This window comes from Schistocerca serialis, chromosome 9 (genome assembly GCF_023864345.2).
Source record: "Schistocerca serialis cubense isolate TAMUIC-IGC-003099 chromosome 9, iqSchSeri2.2, whole genome shotgun sequence".
In the NCBI taxonomy this organism is placed as follows: Eukaryota; Metazoa; Arthropoda; class Insecta; order Orthoptera; family Acrididae; genus Schistocerca; species Schistocerca serialis.
The window spans coordinates 79,547,968-79,566,920 of record NC_064646.1 but is presented as its reverse complement, the minus strand read 5'-3'; the positions used below and the strand labels follow the sequence as shown (position 1 = coordinate 79,566,920).

Below are 18,953 nucleotides of genomic sequence, written 5' to 3'. Positions count from 1 at the left end.
CAAAACATTTACTGACAATGTCGTTAACTTTGAAATTCGTAATGCCCCTGTTAAATTAGTTCACTACCAAACTATGCAAACAAATCTTTCATTGATATAGTAGTTTGTAAATATCTTCGCAATTATCCTGCGCACTCCTAAGTTCTTTTTAGGTGGTTAAACTTCGTGCTTAAGCACAAAAATTTTCCAAGATAGGCCATACCTTGTAAGCACACGATGTCTTCCTCGTATCATGACCAATGAAAACTTCATAAATGTTAAGTCAGTCGATCTAATTACGTTGTGCACAGGATAACATATACGCCCTTTTCCTCAGCTATATCTTTTACTTCACTTTACTAGTAAATTCAAGGTCAGGAGTTAAGTTCGCGTCTTGTCCCAACAAGTAACTATCATACAGTTTATGCGCAGGCGCAAGGTATTGTTTCCGCCTAGGCGGGCCTCATGACGCTACGGTCAGTTCCAGTACAGTACTCGTGGCTGCCGCATCACGGTCGTAAAGTGGGGTCGAGGCAGTTTCAGATAAGTTTTTACAGTCTGACGATAATTTGTGGATTTGTAGTTTTAGCTTAACGATGTCCACTATGGACAAACGTTAATTATTGTTATTATGAAGAAGTTTGGCTTATCCCGACTGAAACCTAGGTAAATTCTAGGTAAACGGTGCAACTGAGGCTGTTGATTATTACAATTAAAATTAATAGCAATCTATCTTCCGACACAATAGCATAGAACTTTTCCGGAAGTTTGGTTTCTACTCATCCCCATTGTACTTTATATAATCAACTTCTTTAACAACACATAAAAGCCTCAAGTACAACTAAAGGTCAGTGCGCTGCTTATTTTTAAACATTCGTCTCTCTTTCAAATTCTGAAGGTGGCAGGGGTAAAATACAGAGAGCGAAAGGCTATTTACAATTTGTACAGAAAACAGATGGCAGTTATAAGAGTCGAGGGGTCTGAAAGGGAAGCAGTGGTTGGGAAGGGAGTGAGACAGGGTTGCAGCCTATCCCCGACGTTATTCAATCTGTTTATTGAGCAGGCAATAAAGGAAACAAAAGAAAAGTTCGGAGTAGGTATTAAAATCCATGGAGAAGAAATAAAAACTTTGAGGTTCGCCGATGACATTGTAATTCTGTCAGAGACAGCAAGGGACTTGGAAGAGCAGGTGAACGGAATGAACAGTGTCTCGAAAGGAAGGTATAAGATGAACATCAACAAAAGTAAAACGAAGATAATGGAATGTAGTCGAATTAAGTCGGGTGATGCTGAGGGAATTAGATTAGCAAATGAGACACTTAAAGTAGTAAAGGAGTTTTGCTATTTGGGGAGCAAAATAACTGATGATGGTCAAAGTAGACAGGACATAAAATGTAGACTGGCAATGGCACGGAAAGCGTTTCTGAAGAAGAGAAATTTGTTAACATCGAGTATAGATTTAAATGTCAGGAAGTCGTTTCTTAAAGTATTTGTATGGAGTGTAGCCATGTATGGAAGTGAAACGTGGACGATAAATAGTTTAGACAAGAAGAGAATAGAAGCTTTCGAAATGTGGTGCTACAGAAGAATGATGAAGATTAGATGGGTAGATCACATAACTAATGAGGAGGTATTGAAGAGAATTGGGGAGAAGAGGAGCTAGTGGCACAACGTGACTAGAAGAAGGGATCTGTTGGTAGGATATGTTCTGAGACATCGAGGGATCACAAATTTAGTATTGGAGGGCAGCGTGGAGGGTAAAAATCGGAGAGTGAGACCAAGAGATGAATACACTAAGCAGATTCAGAAGGATGTAGGCTGCAGTGGGTACTGGGAGATGAAGAGGCTTGCAGGGGATAGAGTAGCATGAAGTGCTGCATCAAACCAGTCTCAGGACTGAAGACCACAACAACAATACCTGAGTTATTCGTCACGTCGCGCTACATCTCACTCCCGGCCGCAGCCTACATGTACAAGCCTCCCTCCCTTGTGTGGAAAGCTTTCGTGGCTGACCGAAAACAGCTGATGATAGTTTAATGGCGAACCACAGTATTTTGCTTGTATGCTCTTTTACCTGCACTCAGTGATATCATTTACCGAATATAGACGCACCATGTCTATCTGTCATGTCTTACGTGTACTGTCACAAGATGTTTTATCCAGACTGAGTACTGTGGGATTTGTGCTGTGCAGGCCGCCTGCAGCCAAGCAGCTGCCGGACCATCAGGCGCCGAGGGTCCTCGAGCGCCCTCTGGGTCAGCGCCGCCTCATTAGCGCAGACGACGACCGCGGCGGCGGCGGCGGGGGCGGCCACAGTCGTGCAGCGGGCGCCGCCTCAACTCTCCCCTCCGTCCTGGTCATCGCAGACCATCTGACGTCGCTATCAGGTGTATCAGGCGAGAATGGCACGGATATCACCGACGGTACGGCGCACTCCTGTACAAAGTTCGTTCCGTCCCACAAATATAATTGTATTGCGAGTTCCGTGGCGCAAGTGAAATTTGTGTTTGTGTGAAACTTACAGGTACGAGCGTCAATCCAAAAGAAAAACACAGTACTTTTTTTTTTTAAATCCATCTTTTATTCTACATGTTTGAAAGTTTTACAGTGTGTAGATACATCCTTTAGGAACAATATTTTCATTTCTCCACATAATTTCCATCCCTCTCAACTGCCTTACGCCATCTTGGAACCAGCGCCTGTATACCCACACGGTAAAATTCTGCACCAACCTGTTGGAGCCACTGTTTGGCAGCGTGCACAAGGGAGTCATCATCTTCAAACCTTGTTCCACGAAGAGAGTCTTTCAGTTTCCCAAAAAGATGATAGTCACATGGAGCCAGGTCAGGACTGTAAGGCGGGTGTTTCAGTGTTGTCCATCCGAGTTTTGTGATCGCTTCCATGGTTTTTTGACTGACATGTGGCCGTGCTTTGTCGTGTAACAGCAAAACATCCTGCTTTTGCCGACGTGGTTGAACACGACTCAGTCGAGCTTGAAGTTTCTTCAGTGTCGTCACATATGCATCAGAATTTATGGTGGTTCCACTTGGCATGATGTCCACATGCAAGAGTCCTTCGGAATCGAAAAACACTGTAGCCATAACTATTCCAGCAGAAAGTGTGGTTTTGAATTTTTTTTTTCTTGGGTGAATTTGCATAATGCCACTCCATTGATTGCCTCTTCGTCTGTGGTGAAAAATGATGGAGCCATGTTTCATCACCTGTCACAATTCTTCCAAGAAATTCATCTCCACCATTCTCGTACGGTTCCAAAAGTTCGCCGCATACCGTTTTTCTTGTTTCTGTATGAGCCACTGTCAACATCCTGGGAACCCACCTGGCACAAAACTTTTTTTAACGTCAACACTTTCAGTATTGTGCAAACACTTCCTTTCCCTATCCCAACGAAGCGTGACAATTCGTTCACTGTGATGCGTCTGTCAGCAGTCACCAATTCGTTAACTCTCTGCACATTCTCTGGAGTGCGTGCAGTACGAGGCCTGCCGCTGCGAGGACAATCGTCAATATTGCCGTGGCCGCTTTCATCACGTAACCTGCTTGCCCACCGACTAACTGTACTGCGATCGACAGCAGCATCTCCATACACCTTTTTCGACCTCTTGTGGATGTTTCCCACTGTCTCGTTTTCACAGCACAGGAAGTCTACGTCAGCACGTTGCTTCTGACGAACGTCAAGTGTAGCAGCCATCTTGAAGACATGCTATGACGGCGCCACTCACGGGAACAGGTTGAACTAAGTTTGAAAACAGGCGGGAAGAATGTATCTACCCACTGTAAAACTTTCACACATGCAGAATGAAAACTGTATTTTTAGAGAAATAGTGTGCATTTCTTTTGGAGTGAACCTCGTATATTAAAACTGTATGCCTGACCAGGACTCGAAGCCGGAACCTTTGCCTTTCGTGGACAAGTGCTCTACCAACAGAGCTAACCGAACACGACTCACGACCCCTATGATAAGTAGGAGACGAGGTACTGGCGGAAGTAAAGCTGTGACGACGGATCGTGAGTCATGCTCGGGCATTTTAGTTGACAGAACACTTGGCCTGCCAAAGACAAAGAGCGTAGAAGCTTTCCATATTTTGCCGATACAGACCAAACGTATTTGACATCTTACCATCAGCCAGCGGTAAATGAAGTCATGTTCCTTTTTTGCCTGCAGAAACTTTTATTCCGGTACTGAGATTTCTGCTTTACGCCAGTGTCTTTACGCCAGTGTCTAGCGTAAATAATAACTAATGCCGTGTCACTGCACAGATACAAGTAACGTTGCCGTCATAGGGCTGTATCCCACTTCACAGCAATAGAAAAAACAGTTGTGATCACTCGCGTAAGTGACACAACGTCTAAACCTGTGGTAATCAGATGCAGGTTGAGTAAAGGCGGCCGGCCGCGGTGGTCTCGCGGTTCTAGGCGCGCAGTCCGGAACAGCGCGACTGCTACGGTCGCAGGTTCGAATCCTGCCTCGGGCTTGGATGTGTGTAATGTCCTTAGGTTAGTTAGGTTTAAGTAGTTCTAAGTTCTAGGGGACTGATGACCACAGCTGTTAAGTCCCGTAGCGCTCAGAGCCATTTGAACCATTTGAGTAAATGGCAATTTAAAGTCACGGTTCTAAAATATCCGTAATGGATAAGCATAAAACAATTTTTAAGTGCTCAGACTGTTATGAAAATAACTGATACAATAAAAAAGAATATGTTTAGTTGCTTTCAATGTTTTAATTTACTTGAAATACTGTTGACATGTTTCAGTTTTTTGGTCTATCTCGGCATGTCTTAATTTTTACCTCTACCGAGTGGAAAAATCTTCTACACTTACACCCACGTATTTTCTACAACTTTTACACTTAAATAACACTATCTGTATTTTTTTAATACGATTAGCCTTGCGGTAAGATGTGGCTCGGTAAGACCTGAGCCAGCACAACTTCGTACGGGTTTTCATATATAATCTATTTTACATTACTTACTAGCTAAGTAACATTTAATACTGCAGCTATAACTAATTTCTCTGTTATAGTGCGATTTGGGAAAACTTCGAGCGACCATAATTCTATGCAGATAATGATACTCAACTATTTCCAGCTATTAACGAATTTATATTAAACTAATCTGCAATTGCGTCTGCAACTACTGCAGAAGTGATTTATACAACGCGCACAACACTTCACTGATCTCGCACTAAGTCACTTGTAAACCTATATTCATGTATTTAGTTGTGACCACTGTCACTCGCATTCCTCATCACAGCCCACTTCCTCAGCATCGGCATTAATGACACCCATGTGTTTCCACGTCCCCCCGCCACTTTTCGTGTGCCTCTTTCTGTTGTTAATATCTTCTCTGAACTTGTATATATGAAGATGGCATCTGTTCTTTCGGACATATATATAAGGCTCACCGGCCATTTGACCATCTTCTTCTGTGCGGATGCACAAACGGTGCTCGAACTCTTACGAGAATCGACAAAAAGCCGCGAGTAATGAGTATAATGGGCAGGGGTACTATGAATATGGTGCGGGACAATACGTTGGGAATAAGGGTCTCACAGGAGGTGTGCCAGACATAAATCCCTGCAGTCGCATTATCCTCTGTGTCCTCAGTGGCTCGTATGGATAGAGTGTCTGCCATGTAAGCAGGAGATCCCGGGGTTCGAGTACCGGTCGGGCCACACATTTTCAACTGTCCCCGTTGACTTATATCAACGACTGTATGCAGCTAGGGGTATTCATTTCATTGTAATAAACCTTCTCTTAACTTGTTTACTTCATTCCTAGATTTTTTTGTTTGTTACAAAGGCTCACTGGCACAAATGTGTCGGTATTTGTAATTAAAACGGGTGCTTCGTCCTGACAGAGTTGTTCATTATCCATACATATATATATTTTATGAAAGTGGAAGCGGGCTTACATGTATGTGTGTATGTTTGTTCCACATCATCTCCTAAACCCCTGGAACGATTTCAACCAAACTTGGTACCCGTATCACTGGCTGTCTGTAAGGAATCGCAGTGAGGCCGAGAACCATTTACGTATCGAAGGGGCTGGGAAGGGGTTGAAAAAGCATTGTAGTCCTCGATGCCAGAATACCCAGACTATATTCATCCGGTATTGTAACGCACTTTACACATAATTTTCTCGCTTACTATATTTTCGCTGTTAATCCAGTAAAACTGCCGCATAGACAATGACGTTTTAATTTATCATCCTTTACTATTAACTTTATTCTCGACACATTTTCTAGACGTTATTCACGTATACCACTGAATTTTTCTGAAAAACTATGTCATTATTCGTCACACAGTTCAGGAGATATGTGGTCATCAAAATTAACATGTGTGCAACACATTTCTCGTGTATCTAGTAAATTACACCATTGTACAACACATAATTCAGAAGATACGGCATGATAAACAATGAGCTGCATGAAAACGAAACTGCAGGGTGAAATTAGATGGAGATACAGGTGAAATGTGTTAAATGTATGTGACGTGTGCATACATGGGGAATCCCTGGATAGAAACATAAACGGTGCAGTAAGAACCAGCAACTCCTATTGGGGCATCGTTGATGCTGTGGAGAGGCAAGGGGAGAGGAGATGGACAGACAGAGAGAGGAGGAAGGAAGAGACGGACAGAGAGAGGGTGGTGGAGGAGTTAGACAGAAGGAGGGGAAGGAGATGGACAGAGGGGGAGTACGAGATAGAAAGGGAGATGGGAGAGGAGCAGATGGACAGAGAGAGGACGAAGGAGGAGATGGCCTTAGAGGGGGTGAGGAAGGACAGAAGTGGAGGAGGAGATGGACAGAGGGAAAGGAACAAACGGACGAAAGTGGGAGGAGGGAGTGGACACAGAGAGGGGGAGCAGATGGACAGAGAGAGGGGGAAGAAGAGATGAACTAATAGAAGATTGGAATAAATTCATTTCCGGGCAATACCGGGTACTGAACTAGATTCACGTATGAACCGCGAAGAGGTGAAACAGAGAGATCTGTAAGAACATTTCAAGAGCGTAAATGAAACAGTCGCATTACAATTTAATGTGTCATGGCCGTTAGGGAATTAACGGTGTTGCCGAAAAGCTAAATAAAAGTAACAGAGCACAGTGATATCTTTAGAATATTCTGCACGTTGGGGTGTTTAAACGAGGGTGTTGGTAACAACGCGAGGAGTCAGCGGCCTCATTTCAGTTCTACTGCGACTAGTGAGTCTGCGAACTGCGGGGCGGTGTCAGCTGCCGCAGGTCCATTGTGAGTCTGCAGTAAGACGGTGAGGCACGCGCTCCGAGGAAACGCGAGTCTTCCGTGCCAGCAACCTAGCGCTCGGCCAACCAGGAGTCTCCCGTTAGAGTGCTCCTGTTCATTCAGTAAGCGAACTGTTGTAATCCGCCGGCCGGGGTGGCCGAGCGGTTTTAGGCGCTACAGTCAGGTTCGAATCCTGCCTAGGGCATGGATGTGTGTGATGTCCTTAGGTTAGTTAGGTTTAAGTAGTTCTAAGTTCTAGGGGACTGATGACCTCAGAAGTGAAGTCCCATAGTGCTCAGAGCCATTTTTTTGTTGTAATCCAAGAAACATACCACTCACACATCTACATCTACATTATGCCCCGCAAGCCACCCAACGGTCTGTGACGGAGGGCACTTTACGTGCCACTGTCATTACCTCCCTTTCCTGTTTCAGTCGCGTATGGTTCGCGGAAGAACGACTGCCGGTAAGCCTCCGCGCTCGAATCTCTCTAATTTTACATTCGTGATCTCCTCGGGAGGTCTAAGTAGGGGGAAGCAATATATTCGATACCTCATCCAGAAACGCACCCTCTCGAAACCTGGACAGCAAGCTATACCGCGATCCAGGCCGCCTCTCTTGCAGAGTCTGCCACTTGAGTTTGCTAAACATCTCCGCAACGCTATCACACTTACCAAATAACCCTGTGACGAAACGCGCCGCTCTTCTTTGGATCTTCTCTATCTCCTCTGTCAACCCGACCTGGTACGGATCCCACACACATGAGCAATAGTCGAACGAGTGTTTTGTAAGCCACCTCACGAAATGTTTTCTTGTCTCGTCACTGTTCGTATTAATCGCTGTCAAAGTACTGGTTATTAATACGTACATTGAGGTGATACGCAAACACTTAATATTTACCATATGTTGTTAGTGCCTATAGCAGATCTGTCGAGTACTACAGGCCAAGTTGGTGTACATAGAAAACCCTGCTCTCGTGGGAACCTCGTCGCTGTTCCTTGACGGAAACTACCTTTCAATATTTTTACTTCTTCTTTTAAAAACTGTGCTACGAATCACGTAGTCATGGGGTGCTTTCTCCCATAAGGTTGGATCATTGGAACTTACGCTTCGTTCCCCTTAGGTATGGCCTTTAACTTGGCGATCCGACACAAACACACACACACACACACACACACACACACACACACACACACACACACACACTCCTACCTTGTCGATCAGTGAAAACCGTATCAAAATCCCTAAAGTATTCTCTTAGATTAGCCTTCATATACAGACAGGAAACAGCAGGTGACTTTAATTTAGTAAAACGCATTTCTGTAGATGTAAATCTTGAGCATCCTCCTACCTTTGGTCTTTTATATATGTAGTAGACTGTGTAGTGATCCAGCTTGTTTTCTTCTAATGCAACTTATTCGCAAATTATTTTCCTACTCTGCCTAAATGCCTGTAACTCTTGCTTTTGGCAAGTCTTACATTGCCGAGTAGACTTCTCTCTATGGCAACGCTCCATGTTCCCATCACCAGGGAATTTTATGGCCGTAAACGCCACTCAGTTCCTTCACTGCATCAAAGTTCTTTTGATACCAAATTGGCGCAGAAGTAAACATAAGATTTTCAGACTCAATATCGTGAGTGTACCGTCAGAGTACCACGAAGCACAAGATTTGTGCTAAACGAAACAGTTTCTTTCTGTTATGTAAGAGATACATCTACCACAGCTGCTAATGGATCATTGAGCTATTTATTCTGCTAGCAGCAACCAGATGACGAAATCTGAAGAGAGCTTGGTGCTCTCTCTACGTGTCGAGAGCGTTAGCCACAAAGCTTTCACAGCAACGTGATAGGCAGGGTAAAAATTTCTAAAGAAGATTCCAGGACAGTTGCTAAATATCGTCTGAGCGATCTTGCTCGGTCTTCTAACTGCCAATTCCAGCTTCACGTCAGACTTTCGACGTTCAAATTGATTGCTTTTGTACGCCTCAAACTTTCAGACTCAGTTTTGAGGCTTCCTGCACACAAAAATCATGTTTTACCGTATTAAGACAGCAAACTTTATACCAGCAGTGACTATCATTAGCAATATATATATACAGGGTTATTACAAATGATTGAAGCGATTTCACAGCTCTACAATAACTTTATTATTTGAGATATTTTCACAATGCTTTGCACACACATACAAAAACTCAAAAAGTTTTTTTAGGCATTCACAAATGTTCGATACGTGCCCCTTTAATGATTCGGCAGACATCAAGCCGATAATCAAGTTCCTCCCACACTCGGCGCAGCATGTCCCCATCAATGAGTTCGAAAGCATCGTTGATGCGAGCTCGCAGTTCTGGCACGTTTCTTGGTAGAGGAGGTTTAAACACTGAATCTTTCACATAACCCCACAGAAAGAAATCGCATGGGGTTAAGTCGGGAGAGCGTGGAGGCCATGACATGAATTGCTGCTCATGATTTCCACCATGACCGATCCATCGGTTTTCCATCGGGTGTCAAGGCTTGTAGCAATTGTAAATGGTAAGGCTTCTACTTTAGCCTTTTCCGTAAGATTTTCCAAACCGTCGGCTGTGGTACGTTTAGCTCCCTGCTTGCTTTATTCGTCGACTTCCGTGGGCTACGCGTAAAACTCGCCCGCACGCGTTCAACCGTTTCTTCGCTCACTGCAGGCCGACCCGTTGATTTCCCCTTACAGAGGCATTCAGAAGCTTTAAACTGCGCATACCATCGCCGAATGGAGTTAGCAGTTGGTGGATGTTTGTTGAACTTCGTCCTGAAGTGTCGTTGCACTGTTATGACTGACTGATGTGAGTGCATTTGAAGCACGACTTACGCTTTCTCGGCTCCTGTCGCCATTTTGTCTCACTGCGCTCTCGGCAGAAACCTGAAGTGCTGCTTCAGCCGAACAAAACTTTATGAGTTTTTCTACGTATCTGTAGTGTGTCGTGACCATATGTCAATGAATGGAGCTACAGTGAATTTATGAAATCGCTTCAATCATTTGTAATAGCCCTGTATAAAGCGTGAAATCAACTGGGTTGCATTCTTTGGGCCGATACAATGCTACATTTCGCTATTTTCGGATTAAAAATTAGAATAAATTAATTTGGCTTCTGCAAGACACAAGCTATACTCCGTATTTCGGCACTCAAAAATATTTTGGCATCTATGTATTTCTTAAAATTTATGACACATATTTGGTTACGCTCGTGTCTACATTTTTATTGTAGCTTACCTTAACGCCTGTAGTTTTACTTGCTGGGAGTATTTTATAGCAGCATTTTATGGAAAATATTTGATCTTCAAGAAAGTAAATATAGATGTGTAGTGGCTTTAGATATATTTTTACCGAAAGACTTAATACAAATATGATAATTTCCACAAAACTACATGTAGTAGGTCTTGATGTATTTCCACGTTGTGGATGCTTGTAATGGCTCAGCAGGTACAATCTAATTTTTAGGAAAACAAGATCCCCCAAGCAAAATTGGTAATTGCCTAGGAAAATAAAAGGTCCGGCACACATTTCCAATGTGCCAGGGAGTTTCGTATCAGCTCGCACTCCGCTGCAGAGTGAAATTTTCAGTCTGGAAACCTCCCCCAGGCTGTGGCTAAGCCATGTCTCCGGAACATCCTTTCTTCCAGGAATTATATTCTTACAACGTTTGCAGGAGAGCTTCTGTGAAGTCTGCAAGGTAGGAGACGAGGTACTGCCGTAAGTAAAGGTGTGAGGTAGCTGCTGGGTAACACAATTGGTTGAAAACTTGCTTGCGGAAGCCAAAGACCCGACTTTCCGGCGCACAGTTTTAATCTGCTAGGAAGTTTATTATTAAGTATGGTTTGTGATTTGGGTGCTTACTCACTACATTTTGATTTTGTTTTGTTTACCGATAAATAGTCTAGAAAATGGTTGACTCATTCTGAGTACACCAGAGCAGCTAAACGTCTGAGGAGCATGTGGTCTCAAGAATCCAACGCAGATCAAGGCGAGGCTTGCCGTGGCTCGAGAACATTAAATTTTAGCTGGCTCTTTGGAAACTCTTTCCAAAAGCAATGTGCGGCCTAACTCTGATCGAGAGCGTCATGCATTATCTTGCTCCTCGGACCCCTTCATTCACAGAGGTTCAGAGTTACTTCTCTCCAACATAACATCACTGAAGTGGAAATTGTGACAGAAAGTGTCGCAAGCGAGCGAGTTTTTGTGCCCCGAATGCCGCTTATCTTTTAACAATTTACCATTTCGCTTTAAACGTGTACTTTTTCCGGTGACCTTTGTTGTGCAATAATCATAAAGCACAAAGCCAGACGCTGCGTGTTGCGGACGTAGACTTTAGTGTCAGTTCCTTTTTGCACGGCCAGCTCAAAGCGGCTCTCTCCCGTGTTAAGTGAATCAAACAAACTCTTCGTACATGTCTCCAAACTTCAAACATTGTATATAAAGAAGCTTCATACGTCAATTCCACGTGTACAAAGTCTCAGACATGGCTATAAATGAATACTCCATCAACGACGGGTTTCTCAGCTAGTGATTTAAATAGTAAAATACGATATAAGTAGGTTCTTTCAAAAATGTAACTGTTGCATACTTAATATTATTTAAATAATAACAAGTGTGGAATTGTTTGGACAAAAGAAAAACAACTAAATGTGGAATACATCTTAAAGAGGAGTCCTTAGAGACAGAGCACAAGCTCGTATCAGGGAAGGGTGGAGAAGGAAAGCGGCTGTGTGCTTTAGAAGGAACCATCCCAGCATTTGCCTCAAGCGATTTAGGGACATCAAGGAAAACTTAAATCAGGATGGCTAGACGCGAGTTTGAACCGTCGTCGTCCAATGCGCTACCCAGCACAGTGAATGTATTTTAAGATTGAGTACTTACAAATTCATGGAAGCTGGAACGTAGATGCTGAAACATGTTTCTGTGATCAAAATAGAGATGGGGTAAGCGTATCGCCAAACAACAAACCTTTGTTGCAAACACGTATAAAAAGGACGAGCTCTAACATTCGTGTAGAAGATTGAGTTGATATGTTCAAGAAACGACATATGGAATGCAGAGTTCTTACAACAGTGACGTAATAATTTTTGGTCTGCTGGCATTAACCATATTTCTACTAAACTGAAACCAGATTTTGAAAGGGCTCTACAACACGAAAATAATGTAAAATCATGGTGAATCTGAGATTTCCGACTATAGACATTATGGAAAAACAAGGGCGATGAACTTGAGGACAATATTATGGAAATGGAAGAGGATGTAGATGAAGATGAAATGGGAGATATGATGCTGCGTGAAGAGTTTGACAGAGCACTGAAAGACCTGAGTCGAAACAAGGCCCCAGGAACAGACAACATTCCATTAGAACTACTGACAGCCTTGGGAGAGCCAGTCCTGACAAAACTCTACCATCTGGTGAGCAAAATGCATGAGACAGGCGAAATACCCTCAGATTTATAGAAGAATATAATAATTCCAATCCCAAAGAAAGCAGGCGTTGACAGATGTGAAAATTACCGAACTATCAGTTTAATAAGTCACAGCTGCAAAATACTAACGCGAATTCTTTACATACGAATGGAAAAACTGGTAGAAGCCGACCTTGGGGAAGATCAGTTTGGATTCCGTAGAAATATGGGAACACGTGAGACAATACTGACCCTACGACTTATTTTAGAAGCTAGATTAAGAAAAGGCAAACCTACGTTTCTAGTATTTGTAGACTTAGAGAAAGCTTTTGACAATGTTGTCTGGAATACTCTCTTTCAAATTCTGAAGGTGGCAGGAGTAAAATACAGGGAGCGAAAGGCTATTTACAATTTGTAAGAAAGCAGATGGCAGTTATAAGAGTCGAGGGACATGAAAAGGAAGCAGTGGTTGGGAAGGGAGTGAGACAGGATTGTAGCCTCTCCCCGATGTTGTTCAAGCAAGCAGTAAGGGAAACGAAAGAAGAATTCGGAGTAGGTATTAAAATCCATGGAGAAGAAATAAAAACTTTAAGGTTCGTGATGACATTCTAATTCTGTCAGAGACAGCAAAGGACTTGGAAGAGCAGTCGATGGGAATGGACAGTGTCTTGAAAGGAGGGTATAAGATGAACATCAACAAAAGCAAAACGAGGATAATGGAATGTAGTCGAATTAAGTCGGGTGATGCTGAGGGAATTATATTAGGAAGTGAGACACTTAAAGTAGTAAAGGAGTTTTGCTATTTGGGGAGAAAAATAACTGATGATGGTCGAAGTAGAGAGGATATGAAATGTAGACTTGCAATGGCAAGGAAAGTGTTTCTGAAGAAGAGAAATTTGTTAACATCGAGTATAGATTTAAGTGTCAGGAAGTCATTTCTGCAAGTATATGTATGGAGTGTAGCCATGTATGGAAGTGAAAGATGGACGACAACTAGTTTGGACAAGAAGAGAATAGAAGGTTTCGAAATGTGGTGCTACAGAAGAATGCTGAAGATTAGATGGGTAGATCACATAAGTAATGAGGAGGTTTTGAATAGAATAGGGGAGGAGTTTGTGGCACAACTTGACTAGAAGAAGGGATCGGTTGGTAGAACATGTTCTGAGGCATCAAGGGATCACAAATTTAGCATTGGAGGGCAGCGTGGAGGGCACAAATTGTAGAGGGAGACCAAGAGATGAATACACCAAGCAGATTCAGAAGGATGTAGGCTAGAGTAGGTACTGGGAGATGAAGAAGCTTGCACAGTATAGAGTAGCTTGGAGAGCTGCATCAAACCAGTCTCAGGACTGAAGACCACAACAACAACAAGGTCACTTGTGGGAACTTGTGGCACAGCTCAGAGTTATCTTGCGACCGCCATTAGTATCTATTTCCAGACACCTAAATAAAGAGCACAGAGGCGTCAACGATGGCCGCCAAAGAGTTCTCACCTGCGTGCGTGTGTATGACTCAGGAGGCGGATGGAGTCGCAGATACTGCTGGCTCAGGTTCAGGCACGTGAACGCTCTGATTTACGGATTGCCCTGCTGCTCGGCTTCCGACAAAAGCGCACTTTCCGCCAAGGAGGCCGGTGCCCGGCAGAGCCCGCTAACTCTAACGCGACCAGCGATTTGCAATTACGAGCTATTAAACAACGCGTCCATCACGCGGGCGGTGTAATCGGTTCAGAGGACTGTAACCTCCGTTTGCCGGGCGCTGCCATGCACAGACGGCTATTCTAAATATACGGTTGTATAACGGCGTTCCTCTTTAAGATTACGGCTGGCAAAATTTATGGCCGGTGCATTTTGACAAACGCCCCATGAGCACCTTAAATTAGCAGTCACGAAGCTGCCGACAGACACACGCACCAATAGACACACATACACACACAACGCACGCGTGCAACAAAAGTACGTGGGAAATCGCACGCATGCAGCGCCCGCTGGTCCCTGCCGGCGACGGCACATTAAAATCGCGCGATATACCGCAGGGGGCAGCGACGTGTCTGCTGATTTACGAGCCGCGCGAATCACGTCGTGTGCGCCATCCCAGAGTGCCGAAAATACTCGTCCTGCACCCGCTTTTAAACCTATGGATTTCAACATTCGTTCTTATGGCCGGCGTGGAAAAAGACCAGGCTACTCTAAGGAACTGCATTATTTCACCGTGACAACGAGGAATTTTCTGCGCCCAACTTGCTACCAGTTTGTTGTAGGAGCCATTTATTTGCTGTTTACTTCATTCCTTTCTTTGAGAGTGAGCTGAGAGCTGATGGAGTACTGTTTTCTAGACTTGCACTAGCACGGCGATGGTCCAAAAAGTAACTAGAATTCCTGCAGATGGATGGGCTCTGTCGCATTGCTCACTGACACTAGTATAGTCTATAGAAAAGTATCGTCGTGGGACGAGCGCATTTAACTTAAAAATTCTTTGTCAAGTTCCCCATATGGCGTAAGGAATAGCATTTCTCTTTAAATGTGGATAACTGCAAGGTGATGCATATAACAAGGAGGAAGAAACCCGAAACTATTAGATTATATAAGATAAGTGGTGAACAATTTGAGCCAGTCACATCATGTAACTATTTACGGATAATACTAAGAAGCGAAGCTACACGGGACGAAAGCTTAGATCCAATAGTACGGAAGACAAATGGAAGACATAGATTTGTTGAAAGAGTTCTTGCAGAGTAAAGGGGATCTATAAAAGAAAATGTGTACAAGACACTAGTACGGGCAGTTCCAGAGCACTATTCCAGGAGCGGTCTAAGGCGCTGCAGTCATGTACTGTGCGGCTGGTCCCGGCGGAGGTTCGAGTCCTCCCTCAGGCATGGGTGTGTGTGTCTGTCCGTGGGATAATTTAGGTTAAGTAGTGTGTAAGCTTAGGGACTGATGACCTTAGCAGTTAAGTCCCATAAGATTTCACCCACATCTGAACATTTTGAGCACTATTCCAGAGTTTAGAGCAGGGCAGAGGGCTGTCCTCGAAATGCTTTTCTGATTTTCGCGCCCAGCTAGCCCTACAATAGAAGTTTCATACGTATATTTTCTTCGACATAAAAGTTTTCTGGGTGTGGTACCGCGTCATAATATATAAAGCCACTGCTGCTGGAGAAAAACCACGGTTGCAGTGGCCTTCTTCTGGATCTACTGGTGCGTTCTAGCTACGCAGTGTCCCTTATACTACGGTCGCAGGTTCGAATCCTGCCTCGGGCATGGATGTGTGTGATGTCCTTAGGTTAGTTAGGTTTAAGTAGTTCTAAGTTCTAGGGGACTGATGACCACAGATGTTAAGTCCCATAGTGCTCCGAACCATTTGGTTTGTCCCTTATATTTGATTGTTACTGTTCACTGCGCATGCTATTACGTCATAATTTTAAAAAAATAGTTGGTTTCATTGGTCACTTAAGGAAGAAGGAGAGGGAACTTTATTTTGATAGATTATTGCGTTGGAGGGGGAACGTAACCTCTTTTGTCTATTGGCTCTTGTGTTATGTGCCATGATTGGTGGCCACAGTCGAATGAGAAGTTGGCTGCTGTTTACCAAATGCCGGACGTCGGCCGCGCGGCAACAGTTACTCGCCGGTAGTGCTCGTGCCTCGTGTTGACAGTGCGGTCTGTTGGGCTCTGATTGCTGGCAGCCAAGATGGGGCAAGCCTGAGTCCATCATCCCTATTCATGTTATTAGGGTTTTAAGTATTTCGATGGCCTCTCTTATCTGCGTTTCGTCGTAACCGGCTGTTTGGCCTACACACAGGCTTCGCTGAATTCGATTTCTTTTCCGCAGTCGTGCTGATGTTCTGCCACTGCAGATTCGTTATGTTGCCCTAGATGAATATAGCGCTCGTGTTCTCGAACGCGCGTTGCTATTGGCCTGCCAGTCTCGCCGATGTATGCCTCTCCACATTCGCATTCCACATTGTAAACGCCTGCAGTGTGTAATGCATCCACCTTGTCCTTAGTGGAGCCTAGCACATCCTGGATACTACGACTACTATGTAAGACAGACTGCACCCCAACGCGGCGAAGGTGTTTGCCTGTTCGGTCAGTAACATTTTTCACATAAGGTAAGCGCACTACTGGCTGCAGTTTGTCTATTTCTTGCTTATCTTTCTTACTTGTGTTGGTCGACAAAGCTGTGCGGATCGACTTGTGGCTGTAGCCATTGGCTAGAAACGTTGTGCGTAGCCTTTTAAGTTCAGGTGTTATGTTTTGAGCATCACTTTGGCGGTGCGCGCCGATTGCCAAAGAACGGATGACCGAGTTCTTCTCCGCTGGATGGTGGTAGGGTTAGGAGTGCAGATACCTGTCTGAATGTGTAAACTGTGCCCCAGTGTGCCGTCCTCTGTCCTGTACACTTCGACGTCTAGAAATGGAATTGCACCATTCTTCTCCACTTCGAGCGTGAAATGTATCTTCCCGTGCAAGTTGTTCAGGCGTGTACAAGGTGGAATGCGAATGTGGAGAGGCAAACATCGGCGAGACTCAAGGGGCAATAGCAACGCGCGTTCGGGAACACGAGCGCTATATTCGTCTAGGGCAACATGCAGAGGAAATTAGATTAGGAAACGAGACCCTTAAAGTAGTAGACGGGTTCTGTTGTCTGGGCAGCAAAATAACTGATGATGATCGAAGAACAGAGGATATAAAATGCAGACTGGCAATGTAAGAAAACCATTTCTGAAAAAGAGAAATTTATTAACATAGAATTTAGCACTGGAGGGCAGCGTGGAGGGTAAAAATCGTAGAGGGAGACCAAGAGATGAATACACTAAGCAGATTCAGAAGGATGTAGGTTGCAGTAAGTACTGGGAGATGAAGAAGCTTGCACAGGATAGAGTAGCATGGAGAGCTGCATCAAACCAATCTCAGGACTGAAGACGACAATAACAGTAGATTTAAGAGATAGAAAGTCTTTTGTGAAAATATGTGTCTGGAGTGTACCCATGTATGAAAGTGTAACATGAAAGATAAACATATAAAAAGGTTTTTAAATGTGATGCTACAGAAGAATGTTGAAGATTACATGGATCGATGGATAAAGAAGTACTGAACAGAAATTTGTTGCACAACTTGACCAAAAGAAGGGGGTCGATTGACAGGACATATTCTGCGACTTCGAGGGATCACCAATTTAGTGCTGGAGTAAAGTGTGTGAGTGAAAATCTAGAGGGAGACCAGGAGTCGAATACAGTAAGCAGACTCAGGAAGATGTAGGTTGCAGTAGTTACTCGAAGATGAAGAGGCTCGACAGGATTGAGTAGATCAAACCAGTCTTCGGACTGAAGACCACAACAATAGCAACAACAACATGAACAAGTGTCGGAGTGCCTTCGTACCAGGTAGTGTGGGATCATAGAGCTTTAGAGATGGGAGTTTGTTCACGAGCAAAGGAAAGAGATTGTAGAAAAAATATTTTCGCTCTAGTTCCACTGAGGAGTTATTGAAATATCCCCTTAGAAAAATTAAGGAAGACAGTGCTGGTAAACCTGTTACGTTATTTGATTTTTAAACAGCTCAAAAAAACGGTTCAAATGGCTCTGAGCACTATGGGACTTAACTTCTGAGGTCATCAGTCCCCTAGAACTTAGAACTACTTAAACCTAACTAACCTAAGGACATCACACACATCCATGCCCGATGCAGGATTCGAACCTGCGACCATAGCAGTCACGCGGTTCCAAACTGAAGCGCTTAGAACCGCACGGCCACACCGGCCGGCTTTAAACAGCTGAGCAAAACTGAACGTAGTCAGACATTTCTCTCTTTACTTATTCTGATCAACACTAAACTGACACACAATATTTTTAGCGCAAAGCAATCTGACTTTCAGTAATCCTCACAAAAGAATGGCCCTGACTAACAATAACCTATACCTTTCATGAATCACTTACCTCACAAAAATCTTCGTTACTCTAACTACTGCAATACAGCGAGCGCCAATACTGCCAGCTAAATAAAAGATTCTAACTACTGAAGGCACTAACTACTGATAGGCATAGGTAGCAATTGAAAGATTTTGGTAGAGAATAAACAAGGTATTTACCTTATAGTGTTCAAAAGTCATCATATATATATATATACAGACTGCACACAGCACCGTCAGTGATTTTCATACAGAGCGCTACGTGGCGTTACCAACATAAAAGCCTAAACAGCCTACTTACATTATTTCATTCAATACTTTAGAGTTTGGAGGCAGGATGTTTGACAGTGAAGGGTAAAATATTTTGGATTTGGTAATAAATGACTTT

At 43.7% G+C, this 18,953-nt stretch overlaps 1 long non-coding RNA gene across 2 annotated transcripts in view; it reads left to right on the top strand.

Annotated features, from left to right (window-relative positions):
- Nucleotides 1-2,197: 2,197 nt before the first annotated feature.
- The window catches only part of LOC126418973 (uncharacterized), a 224,869-nt gene continuing 208,113 nt past the window's right edge, over nt 2,198-18,953 (top strand). For both annotated transcript variants that reach the window (XR_007575920.1, XR_007575921.1), the window contains exon 1: nt 2,198-2,402. This is a non-coding gene — a long non-coding RNA (uncharacterized LOC126418973). The remainder of the gene's footprint in view (nt 2,403-18,953) is intronic.